Source organism: Coenobita brevimanus, chromosome 40 (assembly GCF_032717465.1).
Source record: "Coenobita brevimanus isolate Jiangsu-jjx chromosome 40, ASM3271746v2, whole genome shotgun sequence".
In the NCBI taxonomy this organism is placed as follows: Eukaryota; Metazoa; Arthropoda; class Malacostraca; order Decapoda; family Coenobitidae; genus Coenobita; species Coenobita brevimanus.
Genome location: NC_136993.1, coordinates 4,041,791 through 4,061,201, shown reverse-complemented (window position 1 = coordinate 4,061,201; position 19,411 = coordinate 4,041,791). Strand labels below are relative to the sequence as shown.

General features: G+C 43.7%; 2 non-coding genes across 2 annotated transcripts; one reads left to right on the top strand and one right to left on the bottom strand.

Annotated features, from left to right (window-relative positions):
- Nucleotides 1–14,801: 14,801 nt before the first annotated feature.
- Nucleotides 14,802–14,994, bottom strand: LOC145397368 (U2 spliceosomal RNA). The gene has a single exon (XR_013896948.1). It is a non-coding gene; the product is annotated as a U2 spliceosomal RNA (small nuclear RNA).
- Nucleotides 14,995–15,877: 883 nt separating this feature from the next.
- Nucleotides 15,878–16,040, top strand: LOC145397353 (U1 spliceosomal RNA). Its single transcript, XR_013896933.1, has one exon. It is a non-coding gene; the product is annotated as a U1 spliceosomal RNA (small nuclear RNA).
- The last annotated feature ends 3,371 nt before the right edge of the window (nt 16,041–19,411 follow it).

Here is a 19,411-nt window from a genome sequence, read left to right as displayed (position 1 = left end):
AGAATGTCCCAGATGAGTCGGCCCCGGTTTTTCCTCCAAATTCCTTGGGTGCAGGCGAAGAGATGCCCCCTCGCCCGTAAATGCCCTAAGGGACCAGCCTGCCCAGTTCTTGACCATCAGTAACCTATTGTCATCACCGGAGCTCCCCTGCAGGGAAGCTCCTCCAGCATCAGATGAACCAACTCACCCGGGTCATTCCTCTCACGGATAGACAATTGTTCACATAAGGAGGAGACTGCTACCATAATCTCCTCCCTCCAGTTTAACTCCTGAACTCCTCTTTGCTCCTCGTCCCTACCAATGGTTGGCCTCCTCCTCTGGCCAGTACCTCCTTCTCCACCTTCCGGTGTCACACCTGCATCTCTCACCTCACCCTCCGCACGGGTAAGTCCTCCCTGGTGCTGCTGGGAGCCAGCTGAGGTTATCCCCTCCACGAGGGCCCAGTGAGCAGTGGACTTCTTACGGGATTTGATCGCCTCGAGAGACCGGTTAGAGAAAGAGTCCCACAGCAGCTGATTGATGTGATGGGCTGCTGGTGAATTCCCTCTGCGGACCTTATTCTCCTTCGAGGCAAGGAGCCAGGCCTCAGCTTCAGCACCTGGCCTTTGATCTTAGTGGCTCCTTGTCAGCAAAGTAGCGGTCTGGGTGAGCACTGCGATAGTGCACACCCAGGCCCTTTTTTTTGTTGTAAACAATATCTCACAGACAGGGCAAGGAAACTCCCCAGGGTCTGCATTGCCATTAGGGCCTGACTCGCCACTAGACTGCATAGTGGCTGTAAATGGCGTTTGTCAATGCTCTGAGACTTAGTATTGAGCCAGACCCTGATGTGGATGCCATTTGCCCCGTTTGCCTCTTGCTACAACCTTTAAAAAGTGATAACAAGAGTGTACAGACTCTGCCACTTGGAGGCCGTATCCAGAGATATATCTGCTGTATTGTTTTACAACCACTGATATCTCCCGGAGTTCTCTGCCATTATTGGTGGTTAACAATGATACTGGACGCCATTGGACCTGCTTTGTCAAGACATCTAAATATTTTCCAATAAAGAAGGTCATCTACCACTAGATAGAAATTTTACAGTAACCAGTCTCCCTCTGCAGGGTCGCTCTCCCCTCCTTGGTACTCCTTTGTTTCGGTGTTGCCCTATTCCTCTGTTCCTATTGCCACATGTGCTGACACTTTTGAGATAGTTATGGCTGGTGACCGTGATGCTTCACTGGCTTGTGAAAGTCTGATTTCTGTCGGTGGTTCTCAAGTCTTGGGTTTGCACTGCTTCTTGGAGGGTATTGCATTGTATCTGGGTCACCGAAGGACTGCAGTGGTTGCTGCAGAGCACTGATGTGATTGGACAGTTTCATTGGGGTTAGGCGATCAGTGTTTTGCAAGTTATTAATAAAAATAATACTTTTATTATCATTATTATTATTATTATTATTATTATTATTCAACAAATTATAAACACCTAGATGAATCATAACAAACTACAAGCCACGAAAGCAGTATCATGACAACCGGAAAAAAAAAAAATGACGAACAGCTGAACACTGTTTGCAGCACAAATCTCTCCATTTTGAGAGTTCCAAATGTAGACTGTGTCAGAAAGGAAGCACTGCTGAAGCACGGAGCTGCAAACATCTGACCAGTTGGAAAGATAGCAGATCGCTCGAACTGCTGAGGTGGGCGGCAATGCATATGGTGAGCAGCACTGGACCAGGTCTTATACAGCATGCACAAACTACTCAAAGCACGACGATGTTCGACATAACACTTCACCACCACACAGAACTTTGCAGTGTTAAAGACCTTGTCGGTCAAACAAAGGTGCAACTCTGTGGATGACTCCCACACTGGTGCACAGTACTCAAGGACAACAAGGATGAAACAACGAATGCAATGAGGAACTCTACGAGCGCCGGCTGCTACATAGCTGTTGAGCCCAAACTCAGTCCTACAATCGAATTATTAACGTGATATCGTAACGTTTCTGTATGTCTGGGTAAAAGTATGAGATTTGGCAAGAGCACGAGCCACTCAAGTCGCTAAAATATGCTTTAATAATATATATCACACACAGGAATACATGCTGTTGACTTGATATATTGTATTTGCATAAATTGGTCTGCCGTCCGGCAATACCTTACCTACAATCAGTTCGTTATATTACGAATGAGCTCAGCGTAGATGGCTTTCATATCTACGTATCGAATTTCTGAGTAAGATTACTGACTTATTGAAGCATGTCATTGCCTTGGTTGTCTGAAACTGAATATTTTCCAAATACCTCCACTTGACAGGTTGTGCATTTCATGGGCGACCGTCCCGAAATGAGGATAATACATAGATCACTTTTAACTAGCTCCCGGCGCATGTGGTTGTATCCATGGTTCGTTTAATAGAAGACCATTGTGGCCTGGCTCTTAACGTTTCATCATGTCAACCCTATACTGTGTGCCGATGTTCAGCAACAGGGGGTGGACACATTTTCCCCAGTGATCCTGCCATGAAGTAAAGGTGAACTATAGCAGTCACTCGCAAAAATTGGTCTCCATATGCATAGTGTTGTCTGCAGAAACCACTCAGAGCAGAAGATTACAAAGCACAACTGATGGTTATTAAATCTTGAAGCTCCACTTAGCTCCTGATGCTAGGGGTATGGATATCCTGCTTGATAAATGCCACAAACCTTGTATATGTTGTATTTTACTTTGTTTATTGGTAAGGTTTGTTACAGAAGTCTAACCTTTCCATTTTGTCTCGGTCATGTTTTTGCTTCAGTATTGACCAAAATTTCCAATACCTATCTTATGCTGGACACCTCAGTCCCTAATGGGTGGCCACAAACAATTTTTTTTTTTTATTCCGTGGAAATTAGTTATTTGAGAGGAGCATGTGTGGTCACATGGAGAGACGACTGACAAATGAGGAAGTGAAGGATCGTTGTGATGTGGATGTGGATATGATAGGAAGCGTTAGGAGAAACACATCGAGGTGGTTTGGCCATGTGGAGAGGATGGAGAGCGAGAGACTGACGAGGAGGGTGTATGTGAGTGAGGTGGAGGGGCGAGAGGGAGGGGGAGGCCAAAGATGAGAGGGAGGGATGGAGTGGAGAGGTACACGAGAGGTGGGGGTGAGCTAGGAGCAGAACTGTAAAATGGCGTGGGACAGGGCGACATGGAGGCGATTAGTTTGTGGCCACCCTTCATGGGACTAAGGCGTCTGGCAATAGACAGATAGATAAAAAGATTGCAACGTAAAACATTTTTGACTATTACTAAAAGGAAAAGAAACAAAGACAAGCATGCTGAGCTTAAAATAATTATACTAAACATGATTTACAGGTCCACAAGCCATACTTGGCAGGCTCAAAGCATGGGCTGTACCATCACTGTTTCCACGGACAAAGGAATCTGCTCTGGTGTCTCGGAGGTGGCCCGCACCTACACAGCGGAGATGCCATGATGGTATGGGTGCTGGGAACAGTGGTGCCACAGAAGTTTCTTTGGCAGATACAGAAGCAGCTGCAAAATGTAGACCGCCTCATACAACTTCTGGTACTGCACAAACGCCTGCAGTTGAGTCAGAGAGTGCAGCAAAAGCCGAGCCACACAGTGAACCTGTTTTTAACGTTGAAAGTTTCATAAATCATCCTCAAAGCCTTCATTTCCGCACAGGGTTAGAATCCTTTGAGAAATTTAATTTTGTGTTGGCCACCCTTGGACCTGCTGCATTTCATCTAAATTACTTCTAAGGCCCTATTTCCGGGCCCAAGATTCCTGAACAATTTCTTGTAGTTATGATGAAACTCAGGCAGAATAAAACAAACTTTGAACTTTGAGAATTGTTTGGAGTGTCTGAGATGGGTATTTTAAACATGTTTCTTATTTAGGTTCGCTTCATGGCCGTGCAGTGGAGGGAAATTAATTTGTGGCCAGAGGAAGACCTTGTAAGGTTTTATGCCGCACTAGACTTTTCTGCCATGTTCCCTGATACGAGGGTGATTATTGATGGAACCGAAGTGCCTATGAAACGTCCTTCCCTTCCAGTGGCACAACAAGCTACTTTTTCAAATTATAAAAACCGCAACACCCTCAAAGCAGTTACTAGGTCAACCCCGGGTGGCCTGATATCCTACATATCACCAGCATACGGTGGATCCGCTAGTGGCCGTAGTATCATTGAGCGAAGTGATTTACCAGGATCATGTGACAGAGGTGATGGCATTGTGGCTGAAAAGGGCTTTGATGTCCAAGATTTATTTGGTGCATATGGTGTCACTGTTCATGTACCAACAATGTTTAAAAGAGAAAACAGGATGTACAGTGAAAATGTCTTGAGAGACAGGAAATTTTCCAGTAAAAGGGTGCATATTGAGCGATTAATTGGACTTGGTAAAACTTTTAAGATCTTGATATCTCCGCTGTCTCATTCAGAGGTACAAGTGGGATCTGACTTGATCTTTATCTCTTTATGCTCTGCAATTTCAGTATGTGTATTGTACCATCTCATGCATAAGCTGTATCCACTCACCTGTTGCATTTTCACAACATTGTTAGGGGAGTCTTTCAAAGAACCAGCAACCTTTCTGCCTTGTTGTACCCTTTCAAGCACTTCACCTTCAAAGCTTCCATCCTCATTCATCACACTACCCAAGTACTTAAACGCACTCACATTTTCGATTTCCACCTCATCCAACCACACTGTATATTCAGTGACTTGATTTCTCTCGAAGACCATAATTTTACTCTTCCCTACATTCACCTTCAGATTCCGTGTGTTAGAAACGGTCACACACTCTCGTCCTTTCATCAGCAGATCATTATTACTGTACAGTATAACAGGCTATCTGCACTTTCATTCTTAGGTACCAATACACTACGCCTGTGCCAGTTACACTGTGTATTACACACACCAGACTACATAAGTTTTTTTTTTTTTTTTTTTTTAATATAGCTTACATTTTCCTCACTGAGTCCTTTTCGTAACCTTTTGTTTGTAAAGAGTCCAACATACCTTTTTTTTTTTACCACAGTTGTTATCCATTCTCTCCACATGAAGATACCACCTCATTACACTCTCTTCGATTCTGATATCCACAGACTTCCTCACTCTGCATTTTCATGAATCACATTATTTTGTATCCTATCCACTCTGTGCTCTACATACTTTCCTCAACAGTCCCATTTCCATTGTTCTCACTCCTGATTTTTCATTTTCATGCCACACCATAATCTCACTAACACTCCTTCATGTAAGCCTTCCGTTAACTCAGTGTTTTCCATGCTGTAACTTAATAAATGCTGAATGTTGTTTTCTGTGATAAAAGTGTTTTCATTTTTTTTTTTTTTTCACAATCTCTTACCATTGTGACTGCACAATTATTTTGCAATTGTTACAGCTTCTACATTATTCTTATTCCTAGCTACCTGTTAACCGGTAAGTGCATACTCCCAAGAAAATACGCGTTCAGGCATAACCAAACTGCCTTCCTGGTGGCATCCTTATCTAGTTAAGCAAAGTGGGGTGTGGAAAGATTATTTTTTTTACTGTTTGAGGATAAGTACTTGCTTTAGGTAAATACTAAACTTTTGTCACGGTTTTTTTTTTATAGTGTTTTAATATTAAAGGATATTTATTCAATAATACTGATAGCAGGACAATGAGTGGTCTTGCTAAAAATCAAGCAATGATTACTTTATTCTGGCTTGCTTCGCCGATTCTCTCAGAACGAGAATTTATAAACTTTCTCAACAGTACACAGCAGAGACTAATTCCTCTAGATGTGAAAGAATGGGCTAATGGTGCACTGATTTACACTGCACCATTAGCCCATTCTCTCACATCTAGAGTTTTGAATGCCAACACACCTAGCCGAGAGACATTAGTACAGTTATCATAGGATTTATTGTTTTGTGTGATTTTACCAAATGTAGTAACACAGGTGGAACGTTATCGTTACCATTGTTGCACTGTGAATTGCTTGTTGGTGAGGGGGCAGAGTCACGTGCTGGGAATGTTTAATTTCGTGGAGGCACTTTGTGATTTAGAATGAATATTCTGGTCACAGGTGAGCTGATGAGCTTATATTGAACAGGTTCAGCACACTGTTTCACTCACTTCACTGCCCCCGTATGTTAGCGTGTGTTTACGGACACTGTCGGTGTTTATAGGCACAGCAGATTTCATTTCTTTGCAGGACACGCTGGTGATATGGTTGCAGGACAGAAAATACTGTCGTATCACGAATACGGCGTTTTAGTTCTCACAATGCAGTTGCTAAATGCACCTAAGAGAGGCTACGGAGGCACGCGCTGGGAAGGTCAAGCTGCTGTTGAGCCTGTTCAGAGGCTTAAAAGTTTCTTGGTCACTCGCTTGTTGAAAGGCTGTCTGATGTTCGGTTTCACTTATCACTGATTCCTTCACTAGTATGCCCTCGAGTGACAGGTTGACGCAGTTTTCTGCCTTCCCTTCCCTCACCCGTGTGCCGCCGCGCCTGAATCTTTCTCTAAGGGGAGCCTTACATATTTGGTGTAGGCTCATACATTCGCATTTTATTAACATATCAAACGGCAATTTGTGATACGATTAAGTTGATAAGAACGGATTTATTTTTTAGTGAAGAAAATCTTACAAAACTTTACAGGAATATGGCAGTAACATTTAATATTAGAGATATTATCCTATTATGTTATATGAAAAATTGGGACATTATGTACACATTGTGGGAATGTTTATTTACAACTGTAATGCTAGGTGAAAAAGGCCCGACTCCTCGGTCCTAAAGCACCTAACGTGTAGCGGGGTCCTCTTTCGAGACCGGAGCTTAGTGCAATGGAAGAGAGGCAGGACACAAAAACTTCAGGCAATAACCTTTTACACGTATATTACCACAGTCAGACACAGGACAAAAGCAGCAGATGTTACAGCACAATGTGTGACACAGAAATAAAACCTTAACTAGGATATTAGTATCTCGCAGGATACTGACTTAACCAATACGGTTGCCAATACAGTCTAGTGAACAGGTGTACAGGGAACACAGGCGCGCGTGGGAGCGCGGGAAGAGGGAGTTCACACGGAGGGGGGGGGAGGGGAAGGACTCGTGACAGGCCGGAACAGAGTTATGGTAATGTTGGGAAAGGATAAGTATTATTAATTCACTCTTAGTATCACCTGATAGCAAAGGGGTTTTGACATTTGATTCTATCCCTCGTTTACGTTACGTTAGCTGTGGGGAGGGGATTCTGTAGGAAGCGAGGGAGTAGAGGGACACTAGATATTCACTGTGTTTACGGTAATATAAAGGGGATGATATTACTCTCACTTCTCTATTGTTTTCTAGTAACAAGGGACATAGGTATATTTTCACTACAGCGAATTCCTCAGGGAAAGTCTTACTGGTTTCCTATCAGTGCGTCACTTATGAGTCAGATTCCTCAGAACTCACTCGCTGTACTTGTTCTTATTCATTCGCCCGTGATTTCACTCACCCCAACATTTGACATACATTAAGTCACTATATCACTGTAACCTGTTTTCTAGGGCAACGTCACACTTAACATGATTTCACGTCACTAGTTCTGGGGCAATACCACACTTGACATAATTCACTCGTGTTGTGGGGGCGGTGGGGAGACATGCCAGCATCTATTCTGCCGGACTAGGGGCACCGCCAAGGGAGGGCGTGCCGAGAGGGCACGGGACGGCTCGCAAGGGCGTCCTCTCGCGTCCAGGGCTGCACGTGGCACAGGAGCCCATAGTCTCCAGGCTAGGTTTAGGGGTGTGGCCCTCAGGACTGGGGCCAAACAGGTCCAGAAGTCTCTGGCTCAGGTTTTGGCCGGAGGTGGAGGTCTTTCGCTGTCTCTTGGGCGTGGAGAGGTTGCGCCTGGGGGTCCTGGGGAGGGCCTGGAGAGACTGATGGCTGCGGTCCCCAGAATCAAGGGGCGCCATCAGGTAGGGGCTGCAGCACCATCCTGCATTAGGGGCCAACAGGTGAGTCTTCTCCAGGGCCAGGCGTAGAGACCGTAGGCCAGGGGAAGCCGTTAGGCCTCGCAGGGTCTCTCTGGTGCTGGGGAGCCGGGCGCCTGTTTCACGCAGGGGTGATGATGACACCTCCTTTTGGCCGTGGGGCCCGGCAATAGGCCGTGGCTGTGTGGGGGAGTCAGCGTGCCTCTGGTTACCTCTCAAGCAACCGTTGGCCTTTCTCTTCTACAGGAGGGGGGAGCGGCAGTAGGCCGTCTCAGGGGCAGTGCCTTTGGAGCGGCAATTGGCCGTCTCCGTCGGCAGGAGGGAAGAGCGGCAATTGGCCGTCTCATGGGCAGCACCTTCAGAGCAGCAATAGGCCGTCTCCTTCGACAGGAGGGGTGAGCGGCAATCGGCCGTCTCAGGGGCAGCACCTTCAGAGCGGCAATAGGCCATTTTGGGGGTGGTGCCTTCAGAGCAGCAATAGGCCATCTCCATTGGCAGGAGGGATGAGCAGCAATAGGCCGTCTCAGGGGCAGCACCTTTAGAGTGGCAATAGGCCATCTCAGGGGCAGCGCCTTCAGAGCGGCAATAGGTCGTCTCCTTCGGTAGGAGGAAGGAGCGGCAATAGGCCATCCCCTGGAGCAGAAGAGATGAGCGGCAATAGGCTGTCTTGGAGGAAACACCTTCAGTGCGACACTTGGCCAACTGACGAAGGTGGGAGTGGCAATTGGCCATCTCCAGAGGGATGCTGTCAGGAACTGAGATATCAGCTCCACCCCAGTCTGATCTGGTACCCGGGCTGCCTTATGCCATTGTCTTATTGGGTCCCCTAGTGTGGGTGTGGCTACTCCGTGGGGTCCGTGTAGGGGTGTTGGTGTGTTTCTGGGGGCACTACGCTGTTCTTCTCTCACTGCGGTTCTGGGGGCACTACACTGTTTCTCTCTCACCATGTTTCTGGGGGCACTACACTGTTCTTCCCTCACCTCGTTTCCAGGGCCACTGTCTTGCAAGCCACGCATTTCAACAACCTTGCCTCTCTGAATTTTAGGAGTGCATAGGACCCTTCATGGGAACAGCATAGGGTGAAAAAGTTTAAACTTGAGCACCAGTAAGGTGTTCAATATATATTTTCCTGCTCGAGCTTATGATGTCACTAACACAGAGTTTCCTAAACAGTTTCAGGTAAGACTTGGAAGCCAGTCTTCGCATTAAGCGTTCATTCCTGGGATCATAACCCCCTAGAGGTCCTACAACAAATGCTTCCACACTTACTCTCTCGTGAGTCAATCGCAGTTCTCTTCCCTGATCTGTATATTTCTGCTCTCTTCTTCTCCTGGCCTCGTGGAAAGCCTCCCCATTTTCAAAGGGCAGGTGATATCCACTATTATCACTTCCCTGCCATTTCTTAACACTAAGTCTGGGCGGCCCATGTCATTGGTGTCAGGTACATGTTGCTTTTCCATTAACGCTTCCCAGTTCCTGCCCTCTCCAGCCCTCTTTACCCGTGTAACAAGGGCATTGTGGCGGTGCTGCGTGGCTACTGCGTGTTGCATGCAGTGGTTGACCACATGAGGCAGAGTCTCCTGATGGTGATGGCATCTCGCACTGTTGGTTGGGTCCTCCCTGGCGGCGGGCTTCTTTCAATGGTATGAGGTTCAGACGGGCGCGGTGGATGAATCTCCAGTTAGCAAAGGTGGTGAAGCTGCCATCCCGAATTGAATTTTGAATTTGACCCCGTAGGGCTAGTTTATTGGACACCCCTTCCTCATCCTGTGAGAAGGCAGCGTCAGTAGATGATGACTATACATGGTTGGCCAATAAAGGAAGAGTTATCTCGCTGAGATTCCTCCCAGCTAGTTGTAAGAGTAATTTGGGCTAGAATTTACATGTTACTATAGTACACATAATTACAAAGATTATAAAATAAAAAGGACATATTGGTATAAGCGTTTGTGACAAATGGTAATGTGTATATATGGCCTACTTAATATATATATATATATATACATATATACATATACACAATACATACAGCTTTATTGATGCTTCATTGGTATATAAATTTAAATTATGATTAGCGACAGACATTAAATTACAAAATATAGCAATGACTATATATGTTACATGAGACAGTATGTCTAGATTAGTATACATGATGGAGTGTGACAGACATATTGACAAAAGGTAATGCATATACATAGTCCTACGTAATATATATACTTACACAATATATACAGCATATAATGATGCTTCATTGGTATATACATTTAAAATACAAGTAGCGATAGGCATCCAATACAAAAAATAGTAACACTGTATAATTATATTACATGGGAAATAGTATATCTAGTTCAGTATACATGATGGAGCATACCTATGGTCCGTCTATTTTATGAAGAGCGTTTGGGCGTTGTCCCTCCTGGGAATTTCCTAGGCCGCCTCTTTGCCAAACGTGTACACCTGTCTGTCTCATGTCAGCTATTTACTACTTCTAAATGAAGTTTATTTACAGTATATATATGTTAATTCTTCAATAAGGCTATATAGTGTTGTAAGTGCCTCTTCTTCTTTTAATAAGTTACTTTTTATAAATACCACAACACTTGGCAACGTTGCTTTCCAACGGTGCCAAACTTGTAAGGGTAGAGTGACCGTGTTAATCCAGGTCATTTCCACTCTGGCCGCCACCTGAGATGGATGCTCTTACTCCTGCTACTCGCTCTCGTGTGCTCCACAATAGAGAAAAAGAACTTATTTACAACGTAAATAAGTATTTTTTAGAAGAGAAGGCAAACGGAGGACCTCAAAGGTGGTGTAGAAAATAAATCGAAATTATAAACCACAAATAAACCTACACTTTAAGGAGAAAATCACAGTCATAATAAAAAATAATGTTAGAGAGAGAGAGAAAGACAGACAGACACACAGAAACAGAGTAGGGGGAAAGGTCATGGAGAAAGGGAATGAATAAGAGCGCAACAAGACAGACAGACAGTCACTCTGGAGGCTTTTCCTCAAATTCTAAAAATTTATAAAAGTGCGTAGACTTTTTATAGAATTAATCTATAAAAAATGCAATTTCTATATGCAGAGAGACAGTGGTGTGCTGGGAAAGAGAGTTGTCATTAGCGCTTTGTTTCTAATCCGATTAAGTTGCCCAGTACAAAGTATGGCAACACTGTGGGACGGGGACTCCCCAAGACGGACAACGCCCAAACGCTCTTCATAAAATAGATGGACCATAGTGATAGACATATAGGAAAGCTTTATTTAAGAGTTGAATTTATGAAGGAGAGAGATGGCAGAAGCGAGGGATTAATAGGGGGAAGAGGATGGATTATTATAGCAGCACGAGGAGGTAATGGGGCGACGGTGTGAGGAGATTTTAACAAGTACTTGAGAAGTCCAGTGGCACCAGAGGGAAAGGAGGGAGCGGCAGGGCAGGGCAGTAATTATGGGATTTAGAACAAAGACGTGGAGAGAGAGAGAGAGAGAGAGAGAGAGAGACTGGCTATAGTCTCACCAATCTAAAACCAAGGTTTGGGTGGAGTCCAGCCGGGGATTTCCCGGCGTACAGCGTTGCCTTGTTTCCTATACTCTGATTGGCTAGTGGCTGACCTGACACCGTTAGAGCTCGCCGCTCACATCTCGCCACCTGGCCTGACATGACTTCACCCACTTCTGTGTGTGTGTGTGTGTGTGTGTGTGTGTGTGTGTAAAGACAAACTAATTTAAGTTATAAATATAATTTAAGTTATATATATAACAGAAAGTGAACAGTGGAAGCACGTGACAGAAGCTTAAATCTCCCTCCAGTGGATCTGGATGTTGCCACTCGTGAGTGTTTTAACTTATTTATTTCTATTAAAAAAATAGCGTATGTTCTACTGATTCCTTCAAATTATGTTATAAACGTAATTGTTACATTGCTTACCCAACTTAGAACTACCGTGAATGTCGGTAAAAGTAATTACATTTCTTTCAGCACCACTGTAAAATATGTATGCCACGTTTCTTTATTGATGTACAAGAGCCATACGCATTACAAGTTTATCTTCCTTTTATATCCTAGAATACTTACGTTTATATTGTATTAGTATGTGTGTACCTATCTGTGATGCCTATTACATATATAACAGAATCTACTCATCCCTCGTTTAGGAAGTATGGCATGGGTGCACCCAGCGCCAGACCCCACCCAAACCTTGGTTTTAGATTGGTGAGACTATAGGAGAGAAACAGGGAGAATAGGAAGGATTAGTAGCATCAAGAGGAGATTTTAACAAGTGAGAAGTCCTATGGAACCAGAGGGAAAGGAGGGAGTGGCAGGGAGAGACTAGGCATAGGCAGGAGAAAGGACGGAAATGAGTGAAGTGCAGTAAGCAATTATGAGATTTAGAGGAGGGACCCACTGACAGGCTAAAAGATAACGACAAACACAGGTGTGGAGAAATATGAAAACGAGGGAGAGTTAGCTGGACAGATAGTTAGACATAGGTAGATAGGTGGATAAATAGCGAGAGAGAGAGAGAGAGTGGGGGGAGGGAGAAAATTATATTCCTCTTAGTATCCACGGTTACATTGGTGGTGCAAATCCTTTGTTTTATAAGAATTTTGGATACAATATCGTTTTCCAACATATATTTTGCTTGTAGTTCAAGTGACAATAGTTGTGGGTTCCTGTATTCTAGCAAGTGTTCACACTCGAGAACATAATGGTGAAGTGTGTGTTTGTTTGGCTCATGACACACTCGACGCTGTCTGGCCTCATCCTCCACCTGCCAACCAAGCTGCCAGGGATAGTCATAGCCTAGTCTGATCCTGGCATGCACAGAGTCAACCCATCTACTATAGTAGGACTCGCGCACGTTTGCGGCTGTGGTGTGGCCCGCACCTGTGTACAGTGTTGCCACGCTTTCTATACCGTTATCTCTCTCTCTCTCTCTCTCTCTCTCTCTCTCTCTCTCTCTCTCTCTCTCTCCTGGCGGGAAATGTGAGCCACCCTGAGTACTTTTGATTCTTTTATAAGTTATTTATAATTGTGCTTTCATCTGTTAATTTGGTTTTGTCATATTTAGTAGTAGATGGAGTGTCAAAGTTACTGTCTGCTGAGAGGTTTGTTACGTTACTGATTCATACACCCCGACGTAGTGGGGTGTGGGTGTAGGTGTGGGTGGGAGTGTGGATGTGGGTTTGTTGGGGTGGTGGTCCAGGGGGGAGGGGAAGTGTGAAGGGGGATTTGACCTGAGACACCCAGGAGGGATTACGAAGGGAGGGAAGGGGAAGGGGGGGCTGGATTCACCTACCACGTGGTCAGTATTAGAAGAGAGAGAGAGAGAGAGAAATTACGTGTATAGATATATGTGCATCAATAGGAACAATGTATATCAGTGTGTGCAGTATGTACAAAGGAACAAATGAATACAAAGAAGGCAGTGACAGACCTCTCTCTCTCTCTCTCTCTCTCTCTCTCTCTCTCTCCTGGCGGGAAATGTGAGCTACCCTGAGTACTTTTGATTCTTTTATAAGTTATTTATAATTGTGCTTTCATTTGTTAATTTGGTTTGGTTATATTTAGTGATGCCGACAATGCATTCAATGCATGCCCCTCTCCTGCCTCTCTCTCTCTCTCTCTCTCTCTCTCTGTAGGGAAGCTATCTGTCAGTGCTGCCACTCACAAGAATTATATGAATTATTTCTTTTACTTTGGATATTGGCATATTTCTTCTTTTTTCAGGCTCATTCTATTATATCCATAACTGTAATATTATTAACCACCCTAAAACTACGCTAAAAAACATTAAAAGTGACTGCTATTTCTTTTAGCAACACTGTACAATATGTATGCCATGTTTCTGTGTTACTGTATAAATATTTTATGCATAGTAAGATTACTGTTGATTTATCCATCAAAATACACAAGTGTAAGTTTTATTCATCTGAATTTATCGAATTTGTGATGCCTTGTACATAAACAGCTTCCGTTTCACATCGCAAGTTGGGGAAACGTGGCACCATTGTCCACAGGTGTGGGCCACACCTAAGCCGCAAACGGGCGGGAATCAGACTATAGTAATCTTTTTAACATACGTGTATGACGTTGTTAAAGCAACCTTATTGTAATAGTGTATAGACTGCTGATATATTGTTGTATAGTTCTCATGTTAATGACCTCCTCTGTTTGTATAGCTTTTATCTGGGGCTTTATTTGTCTAATCGATAGTCCTAAATCATAATCGTGGGAAGATAGCCTGGATGCTTCCTTGGCAAGTACATCAGCTGCTCGGTCATTGCCTGGAATACCTACATGTGAGGGGATCCAGACAAACCTCACCCTGATGTTGTCCTCCCTAAGTGTGGCCACCATATTCTGTGTCTTGTTGACAAGTTCGCACCAGGAGCGGGGTGCACACTGGACAGTGCTTGCAATGCAGCCATACTATCAGAGAAAATCACAGCGTCATTCCTCCTTGTACTGACTTGCTGCAATCCCACCTCAAGTGCAACTAGTTCTGCCTGAGTGGAAGAGGCCCAGTCATGTAGTTTAACTAGAGTCTCACTCTCATGACAGAACCTATCCCGTCTCATTACAGTGACCGCTACCCCGGCTTGTCCAGTTACAGTGTAAAGTGAGCCATCACGGTATATCTGGTCAGTATCATGAGTAGTCAGCTCGTCAATGAGCCTCATCAAGGAAGGCAGATGAGGCCTTTTCTTGTGCAACAACCTTCATAACTTTCCCTTGGTCAGGTTTCCTGTGTACTATTTCGTCAGGATGGAGGAGCCAATTGTTCCATGTTTCACTTTAATTTATGATTTATTATTCTCCCCTGAGGGAGTGGACCGATCCCGGAGGTACTGCAATACCGGGCCGATCCGCGGCAAAGGTGGAGCAAGCCCCTAGCACTTCGCCATGGTCCAAAAATCAGATTAATATCGTAGATCCCACATGGGGATCGTATCAGATATTAAGCTGATAAGAACAGATACTACACTTTGATCTTAGCCAAAAGGCCGAGAAGCGATGCCAATCCACGGCAAGTTTTGGAGTGTCACTCTTCAGGCTGCAACCTACCCTGGAAAAGGTACTGCCGGCAACAAGGCCACACGCGCCAAGCAAAAACTGTGGCTTTTGTAACTTTCTCCACTTCAGTATTGTGTCGCACACTCAAGCCTTCATAGTTTTGAGGAATTGTTACAAACGTTCATTAATATGTGACCAAAATATTCCCTTATACAGTATTTGAAATTATGTATAGTACCTTCGTGTGTTCACAAGCATTATATATTATGGTAAATCTATGTTCCAAGTATAATGGTGGAGACCTGCACGTTGAAACTCAAATAGCTTTCATTTTGCCGGAAACTGAATTAGTTTTTACTCATTACATGAAGAAACAAAAAGATAATCTTGTTAATGCCAGTGCATACTTGAGGCATTAATAATTGATGAATTTCACTAACTTCAGTGATGCTAACAAAACATTATTTTGCAGTTACTAAGTAGTCCCATTTTCTTTCTTGAACTTTACGGATTTGAGACTGAATTTAACAACAATCAATCGATTTATGAAACTGAACTATACTACCTAGAATCGCACTATTTCACATTATAGTATGTCTACAATTCCAGCGGATTAGATTAGCAGTTCTACTCTGGGGCAAATTAAACAACTCTTGGTTAGTGTATTTGCATTGCAAAGAGCATACAGCACAGTTGTATGGCGGATATTGATAAATATTCGGGGACTACAGCTTCAGGAAGCAGACCATATGAAACAGTACATTCGACAATAAACATATGAAGAACCTCAAAAATACTAGTTTGCTCTGCTACCACAAATCAGCACGAGTCAGGTTGAGGTTTGCAGTGATGGCGAGGGTGGGTGGTGGTGGCGGGCAGGACAGCATACTTACCTGGCACAGGAGATACCGTGATCACGAAGGCGGTTCTCCCGGGGCGAGGCCCACCACTGCACTCCGGTGGTGCTGACCCCTGCGATTAACCCAAATGTGGTTAACTCGAGTGCGCAATTTTTGGTAGCGGGGGACTGCGTTCGCGCTATCCCCCATATAAATATATTGTGTGAATGTAAAAAGATTACTGTACAGTGTACAATACTCCAGAATGGAGACGGATTTTGTCGGAAGGGACTAGTCAATAGTTTCCATTTCCCTCAACTCTGATGAGGTCACTTGAATAATCTTAAGACAACGTTTAACAAACGGAAAGTATTTAAAATTGTTGGGTCATTATTGGTACAATAATTTTCTGTTTGTAGTTTTTTTTCTGGAACAAGATAAGGAAGGTTTGTCTTGGTCTATGGATACGGACTATAGTACCTTAAAAAAAAAAAAAAAAAAAAAAAGACCATTAAGACAAATAATTTCCAGATATAGCTATTGTTTTTCCTAAGTTCTTTACCAGCTACTTTAAAGTATTACCTAAGCTCTCTAAAAATATGTCTTCAAGGATATTACATAACTATACACACATCTTTATACACATAAGGCCACCTGTAACCACGGTTATCATGTTCGGTGCATTTGAAAGCTGTTGGAGCAGGGAATCATATTTGTTTATCCTGTCTGATTGGTGTGCTTGTTCAATGTTTTGCTGAACAGGTCGGACAGGGACGTTAGCTTCCTTCCTTGACCATGGCAGGAGACAAGTTGGGCTGTAGGGGAAGGAGTGAGCCTTGAAGAATGCTGGGATAGGGGGCTGTGTGCGCCGGGGGCTCTGCCTTGTAGAGCTGGCATGCAGGCAGTGGTGGGAGGGATTTTGTTGTATGGCCAGGGGGTTGGAGAATGATAGCTTTGGGGAATGTGTGGAGTGGGTAGGGCTAAGGAAGTGGTCGGATTACAAAAGAACATAAGGAGAGGATAACTGCAGTAAGCCGGTTGGCCCATGCTAGGCAGCTCCTAGAAGAGTAACTGAACTACTAGAATGAGATAAGGATAGCAAAGAAGAAGGCTCTCCCCCGCCCTCCAAACCCTCCAGCCGAAGCCGGCAGGAAAAAGTCAGAAAGAACACTACGCAGTATAGAAAAACTGGCGTGGACATTTTACAGGAAAGTGTGAAAGGAGAACAGAGATTATCACAGCGGTGGCTGAATCGGTAGAGAGGCGGCCTGCAGTCCTGATGGACCCAGGTTCGAATCCCGGCTGGGGCAGGGAACAGTTTATGGATTTGAATTTCATAAAAGCAGACTTTCTTGATCTACCAGATAACCCGCCGACATGTCATAAAAGTACCCCCGCTAATACCAATACAAGAGGCCTGTATGAGACAGCCCTAGCATGTATTCAATATGGACGGTGGGTGTTAGCGCCGAAGTGGTGACATGTAGAGAGGTGTATGGTATGTAGGAGGACTACTGGGCCTTGAGAGCAGGCTGTGAACCCTATGCCCAGAAGTCGGACACATAAAAAAAAAAAAAAGGAAAAGGAAAAAGTATGAATTAGTATTGGTTATAAGATTTTCTGTTTTCTATATCCAACCCTTATTTGTCATATGCTTATCTAGCCTATGGTTGAAACTCTCAATGGAAGAGGCAGCAACTACTTTATTAGGTAGCTTATTCCATTCGTCTACCACTCTGTTACCAAACCAGTTTCTGCCTATTTCCTTATTGAAACGAGATTTTTCTAGTTTGAAACCATTATTTCTAGTTCTATCCTGTATTCTCACTTTAAGTACCTTGCTAATATCTCCCTTATTTATACCCTTCATCCACTTAAACACCTCAATTAAGTCTCCCCTTACTCTACGCCTCTCTAGCTAATGCAGGAGTCTTTTCAGTCTGTTTTCATATGACAGGTTCCGGACGTCATGTATCATTTTTATCATTCTTCTCTGTACATTTTCTAACGAATTAATGTCCATTCTATAGTAAGGACACCAAAATTGTACTGCGTAGTCTAAATGTGGCCTTACTAATGCTAAAGTTTCAGTATTACTTTTGATGATCTATTGCTCACGCTTCTCGAAATAAATCCTAGGACCCTATTTGCTTTATTTCTCGCATTAATACACCGTTGCCTTGGTTTAAGGTCGTTACTAATCATAACTCCTAGATCCCTCTCGCATTCCGATTTGCTAATTTCTTTCTTATCTATGCTGTATTTAGTGTCTCCAATGGTCTTGCCTACGTTAAGTACTTGCATTTTTCAACGTTAAATTCCATTTGCCAAGTTTTAGACCATTTGGACAATATATCGAGGTCTTTTTGTAAGTTATAGCAATCGACAGTCGAGTTAATGATACCCTCTATTTTTGTATCGTCGGCAAATTTGCTGATGCTACTACTGACTCCTAAGTCTAGAGAGGATAACTGCAGTAGGCCGGTTGGCCCATGCTAGGCAGCTCCTAGAAGAGTAACTGAACTACTAGAATGAGATAAGGATAGCAAAGAAGAAGGCTCTCCCCCGCCCTCCAGACCCTCCAGCTGAAGCCGGCAGGAAAAAGTCAGAAAGAACACCACGCAGTATAGAAAAACTGGCGTGGACATTTTGCAGGAAAGTGTGAAAGGAGAATTGAGACTATCGTAGTGTAACCTGAAAAGCAAAAATTATGAATTAGTATTGGTTATAAGATTTTCTTTTTTCTATATCCACCCCTTATTTGTCATATGCTTATCTAGCCTATGCTTGAAACTCTCAATGCAAGAGGCAGCAACTGCTTTACTAGGTAGCTTATTCCATTCGTCTGCTACTCTATTGCCAAACCAATTTCTACCTATTTCCTTATTGAAACGGAATTATTCTAGTAAATATGGGATTTGAGAACAAAGGCATGGAGAGAGAGAGAGAGAGAGAGAGAGAGAGAGAGATAGGCATAGGCAGGAGAAAGGACGGAAATGAGTGAGGTGCAGTAAGCAATTATGAGATTTAGAGGAGGGACTCACTGACAGGCTAAAAAATAACGACAAACACAGGTGTGGAGAAATATGGATAGGAGGGAGAGTTAGCTGGACAGATAGACATAGGTAGATAGATTGATGGATAAATTGCGAGAGAGAGGGAAAGAGAGAGAGGGGGAGAAAATTATATTCCTCTTAGTGTCCACAGTTACATTGGTGGTGCAAATCCTTTATGTTTTATAAGTATTTTGGATACAATATAGTTTTCCAACATATATTTTGCCTGTAGTTCAAGTGACAATAGTTGTGGGTTCCTGTATTCTAGCAAGTGTTCACACTCGAGAACATAATGGTGAAGTGTGTGTTTGTTTGGCTCATGACACACTCGACGCTGTCTGGCCTCATCCTCCACCTGCCAACCAAGCTGCCAGGGATAGTCATAGCCTAGTCTGATCCTGGCATGCACAGAGTCAACCCATCTACTAGTAATCTTTTTACCATACGTGTATGACGTGGTTAAAGCAACCTTATTGTAATAGTGTATAGACCTGCTGATATATTGTTGTATAGTTCTCATGTTA